This window comes from Poeciliopsis prolifica, unplaced genomic scaffold (genome assembly GCF_027474105.1).
Source record: "Poeciliopsis prolifica strain line A6 unplaced genomic scaffold, Auburn_PproV2 SCAFFOLD106, whole genome shotgun sequence".
NCBI classification, from domain to species: domain Eukaryota; kingdom Metazoa; phylum Chordata; class Actinopteri; order Cyprinodontiformes; family Poeciliidae; genus Poeciliopsis; species Poeciliopsis prolifica.
In genome coordinates this window covers 278,039-284,357 of record NW_026562481.1, presented here as the reverse complement: position 1 = coordinate 284,357, position 6,319 = coordinate 278,039, and positions in this window count along the sequence as shown.

The following is a 6,319-nucleotide window of genomic DNA, read 5'->3' as shown; positions in this document are numbered from 1 at the left end:
TTTTTCAGCCCTGCAGGCGATCTATAAATACAGAGGCGGCCATCTTGATTCGATCAGGCCCAGAGTAATCGGCCCGCAACCGGGCCGACCTGCTGCTAATCGGGTCCAGGTCTCACGAACCCGACAGGCTCCATGTTTCAGCTACAGGTGCAGCGAACCCGGCGACAAGCCGCGACGTTTCCAGAGCCAAACGCAGCCGACGGCTCAGCCTGATTATCCGATAAAATATATCACTGATCAACTTTAACGTCTCAAACTGTGGGATGGTTTTTCATCTTCTAACCCCAGAAAACGTTCTGCACTTCACCGACACGGCCGGATTTCTCAAAGTGAGGATCCAGTGCAGAAAAACAGCTGAATTAACATAAAATAATTATTTTTAAATGCACTGAACAACTTTACTGCAGCAGCTTCACCAGATGGTCAAACATGTAAAAAGTCCTTTTCCATGTTTGCAAAAGGACAAATGAATAAATCTGCAGGGAACAAGAGAAACAAACCCTCCAGTCAGCTGGATTCTTGCTGCTCACTGCTGGTCAGCAGGCTGATAAAGACGGGCTGCTGGGCCCGTCTGTCCAACATGAATCTGGTTGTTCAGAAAACAAGCAGTCATGATGGAGAAACTGACCGATAAAAAATCATGTTAACAGTTTAACAGACGCTGTTAAACTGGCTGCATCAGCAGGTAGCCCGACTAAAATCAGCTCAGAAAAGACCAGCAGCCATTTCTGCTGCTAGCGCTAGCCTAGCATGTTAGCTTTGGTTGTGTTTACCCAGAATGCCCTGCGCTGCCAATGAACCGGTCTTCAGTCTGCAGACCGAGAAAAATTCAAACTGTTCACTTCAACCAAACCAGACCGAGGTTTGGACCAGAGGTCAGAGGTCGGCTCGCGTTCACACCTCGCCAACCGGACCGGACTTTCTACGCAAACGGACTGAACTGGGCCGCTGTGAAGCAAAATAAAACAAAAGTTTTTAAATGAAGGTGATCCAGTAGAAAATGAAGACGAATCCAACGAAACGTTTTAACGTCGTTCTGAGACAAAACGTTTCCCACCGTTAGCTCCTGATGTGGAGCTTCATCAGGAGGGAGAAGGAAGACATTTCTCCACGGCTCGGTTCGGCTGGAAGCTGTAGTCATAACACCGGTTCTTATGGAGCCGGGCTCGGTCCGCTCGGACCCACACCGAGCAGAACCGCTGACTCGACACGCTCTGCTCCTCTTTGTTCATCGTCATGGTTGGTTTTCTGTGTGACGGCATCGCCTGCATGAAACCCAAAACCTTCAGGACAGAAACCAGAACCCATCAACGAGTAACAAGTCCAAACAGCGGCTGAGGGGCCGGCACAGGGGCCCGGGGCTGAGGGGCCGGCACAGGGGCCCGGGGCTGAGGGCCACACAGGGGCTGAGGGGCTGAGGGCCACACAGGGGCCCGGCACAGGGGTCCGGGGCTGAGGGGCCTGGGGCTGAGGGGCCCGGCACAGGGGCCCGGGGCTGAGGGCCACACAGGGGCCCGGGGCTGAGGGGCTGAGGGGCTGACGGCTGAGGGGCTGAGGGGCCCGGGGCTGAGGGCCACACAGGGGCCCGGGGCTGAGGGCCACACAGGGGCCCGGGGCTGAGGGCCACACAGGGGCCTGGGGCTGAGGGGCTGAGGGGCTGACGGCTGAGGGGCTGGGGCCCGGCACAGGGGCCCGGGGCTGAGGCCACACAAGGGCCCGGGGCTGAGGGGCCGGCACAGGGGCCCGGGGCTGAGGGGCTGAGGGCCACACAGGGGCTGAGGGGCTGAGGGCCACACAGGGGCTGAGGGGCTGAGGGGCTGACGGCTGAGGGCTGGGGCCCGGCACAGGGGCCCGGGGCTGAGGGCCACACAAGGGCCCGGGGCTGAGGGCCACACAGGGGCCCGGGGCTGAGGGGCCGGCACAGGGGCCCGGGGCTGAGGGGCTGAGGGCCACACAGGGGCTGAGGGGCTGAGGGCCACACAGGGGCCCGGGGCTGAGGGGCCTGGGGCTGAGGACCACACTGGGGCAGTGGATGAAAACGAGGCCCCACGGATCATAAAACAGAAACATAAATTAAAAACGATTTTCTGAAACATGTTTGCTGCTATAAATGTTTGAACGTTTCCTCTTCATAACTCTCATGTCTGGCTGTGAACTCAGATCCACCTTCACCGGTGGAGCGTTGCAGCCGTCACTACAACTTCATCACACTAGTAGAAACTGCTGCAGGTTGATTTAAATGCAAACAGAAACAGAAAAAATGGATGAAATATTTGATCCATCTGCATCATAAATAAAAGTGCATAAAGTTTTACTGAGAGGCGTTTTGTTATCAGGTTCAAATGGATTTAATATAATAATTCTAAATTTAAAAAATGTTCCTCATCTGAGATGATTTATTGATTAATCAATAACTCAATTCATCAAAAAGTTTATTTATTCAGTTTTATGTCACAAAACAGAAATAAAGTCATAAAATCAAAAGTCATGATTAAAACTGGTGACAAGAATAAAAACAATAAAATGATAAGAATCACAATTAAACAAGAACAGAATATAAAAAAACATAAAATATTTTATTTAACTTTATAAAACCGTAGATATCTGAATATAATTTAAGCAGAAAGATCAGAAAGTTTTATAACCAAACTGAGAAACTAAAACTCCAATTTTATCCTAATTAAGTTATTAAACCGATTCACTGGACAAACATCATTTATATTTATTGAAATATGAAAAATAAGACCCTGAAGTTTCACATCAAACGTTTCAAAACTACTAAAACAAACTGAATAAAATATTTATCATGTTTAAAATCAACGTTTATTTCTCCACTTTTGTTTCTTGGTTTTATTTTGGAGGAGAGAAAATGAGCCCTGCGGGACACCGTAGCTGTCAGATCCAGTCCTAATCCAGAAATCATGAATAAAGCAGAACCGGGTCACATGACAGAAACCCGACCCGGTGCTGAGGCTCCATTTATGGCAATAACTAGAATAATACTTTATGAGAAACAGAAGAATAAATTAAAATAACATAAATAAGAAACCAATCAATTAATGAATGAAGGTTCTGGTTAATATTTACAGCTGAATCATTTCATAAAGCAGCAGCTCTGATCATTAAAGTGCTGAAAATAGAAACATTTAAACAAAATCAGACATTTTTCACATTCACATTAAAGATGAAAAATCCATCAAATCCTCTGAACAAAGCAGAATCATTCAATACGCAACAAAATGAACATTTTCCAATTTATCTGGATGTCGAACTTATTTATGTAGAAATCAAAGTTTCTCTGCAGATTTAAAACGTTTTAATTACTGCATTTTAGACCAAAACAGGAAAAAGTCCAAAATTTCCCCAAAACTGTGAAAGTCCTTCAGATTCACTGATCAGAATTGAAATGAGGTTTTATTTTATTTGAAGGACGGCAAACAGGGAACATAACTAAACCAGGGAACAGAAAATGAGAATAAAACGGTAATAATCTAATAATCTGGGGCTTTTATTGAGCAGCAGCAGATTAATGAGACGACAGGCGTCGAGTCGATGCCACCAGGAAATTAGCCTCAGGAATATTTCCTATAAGTTCAGTAAATTCAATCCACACGACATTCTGGCCTTTTTAGTTTTCTCTGATAATTAACTTAATTTACTTGTTTGATTAAAAATGTCCAGCAGATGTTCAGAGATGAAGCAACTGCAGAAAAGTGACAGAAAAGTTACAAATCATTTTCATTTCAATTAAATGAATTTAATCAAATTAAAATGTTGAGTTTGTAGCATTGAATCATTGACAGGTTTGGTTCATCAGCAGGAGGTTCTGCCGTTTGGGTCGAGACAAACAGGAAGCAGAATCGATGTTTGGTTGCGTGTGAAGCAGCAGGACTCTGCTTTTTGGACGTGTGAGTCCAGGATTATTCTGTGGCCTTTGATCGTCTAATCTGCCCGGTGAACGCCGCGTCCCTTTCGGGTCGCAGCCAAAGAAAGTCCTGCAGAGGTCACAGACACCAGGTCCGCTTAGGTAATCCTGGAGTCCGGTGCAAAACACAACGGCTGCAGCACTGAAGGTGAAGCTGCAGCACTGAATCTGCAGCACTGAACGTGAAGCTGCAGCACTGAACGTGAAGCTGCAGCACTGAAGGTGAAGCTGCAGCACTGAACGTGAAGCTGCAGCACTGAAGAAGCTGCAGCACTGAAGGTGAAGCTGCAGCACTGAAGGTGAAGCTGCAGCACTGAAGGTGAAGCTGCAGCACTGAAGGTGAAGCAGACGCATCGAGTTTCCACCAAATGAGACGTTTGTTCTGATCCAGACGCAGTAAAACCCAAACGGATCAATCCTAAAACCACCAGAGAAAAACTTCAAAACAAACTGCAGAAACTTTTACAAAACCGTAAATAATCTAACGTGGCTTCAGTTTGAGGCTTTCAGTTTTTGGCAGCCAAAAGATTTGTTTTTTATTTTTTCATATTTTGATATCAATCATAAAAACTCATATAAAGACAGGAGAGTTTTAATATTGTTGGATTTTATAAACCAGAACAAAGTAAGAAAATAAATCAAGAGAATCTGAAGGTCATAAAGTCACATCAGTCACTTTTATGTATAAAACACATTTTGGAGAATAAAACTGAATAATTTAATGTTGAAACTTCAATTCTGGTCAAATTTGTGTTTTTGCTCAATAAGTTTCCTCTTATTTAGACAATTTAGACATTTGAAAGCTTTTACCCACCAAACGGCCGGGAGTCTGGGGATTTTCTCTCATTATATCCACAATTAAGATGAAAAATAAAAACTGATCACAAAACTGAAACTGTTTCTGATTTCTGCTCATGTTGGTCAAACTCATCGTTTCCCTCTAAAGCTGTTTATGGTCAAAATAAACAACTTGAACTGGAAGAATCATTGAGATGAGAAACGTTTCTCCTCCTGCTGCAGCGATCGATCAATCAGTGAACCTAGAGGTCGCCGCCCGCTGACCTTTCACTTATCTGTCAACTTCCTGCTCGGCTGTTTGAAGAAAGTTTACTTTTTCAGTTAAAAGTGGCAAATAATTTCACTGTAATTTCTATTTTTTTTATGATAATCCAAGCAGAAAAGAATAAATCCTGATAAAATCTAGAGAATATTTGCTAGAATAAAATAAAATAACTTTTTGTTTTCAATCAGTTTTAGTTTATTCAAAACAACTGAAAGGAAAATCTGTCCTAGAAATCATTGCTGAGTTTAGTGAAGCTTCACGTTTCTGGTCACAAAAACTATTTAATAAATGAACAGAGAAAAAATAAGAGAAATACTTTTTGTCAAACTGAATATTTTCCTTTTAAAAAGAAAGAAAATAAAACAAACTACAAAAGTGTCCAAATAGTTTTTATATAATTATATTGAGAAACAGAATTTTGTCCATCAGTTAAAAGATGCTGTGAAAATAAATATTGAATAAAAAAGTTTAACTAACAGAATAAAATCAGAAAATTAAATAATAAAGTTTTAATAACCTGCTTTACTCTGATCCGTTTGGAAAGTCGGTTCCCACCATTTCATTTAGTTAGAAAATAAAAAATACATTTATAACCCTGAAAAACAAAACGGGACGTTTTAATGCAGCTTATTGCAAAGGCTTACAATCCTGCTTTATTCTAATACAAATTAGTTTAAATAAAATATGGCAAAATGATTTAATGACTAATTTAAAAGTTTTAGTTTTACTAAATAACATCAAAATATCCTCCAGACTGGAGAGTTTTAGTTTTTCAGCACTTTATTGAAATTCAGTGCAATGAGTAAAAAATTCAAATTTGATTTAAATTTTAACAACAAACCTTAAAGCAACTTTAATAGAAATAATAAAAGAAGAAAATCTGCACTAATAACAGATTAACATTTTTTAAAGTTCTTTCAAATAAATTTTTAAAGTCAATAAAAAAGTAAAGTGTAAAAAAACTACAGTTTTTAGTTTTTAATTTAACTAAATTAAATTAAAGACACTTTAAATAATTAATAAAAATTCAACATTTTATTCAGTGAGTGAGATAAATTTAAATTAAGTTATTTTAGTTTAAATTGTCACTTTTTTCCATCCAAACTGAAGTAAAAACGTATTTAACATTTGTTTTATGTGAATTATTTTTCAACATTTACATTTTATTTACACTGGGCTCAAAAGTAAGACCAGAAAAATGCAATTAAATTAAAAAAGATGATTATTTATTATTAATGAGATTTAATTACAGCAAATTTTCAGGAAAATATTCCAAATTTAATAAAATTCAGGTGAAACTTTTTACAAAAAGCTTAAAGTTAAAATTCAGA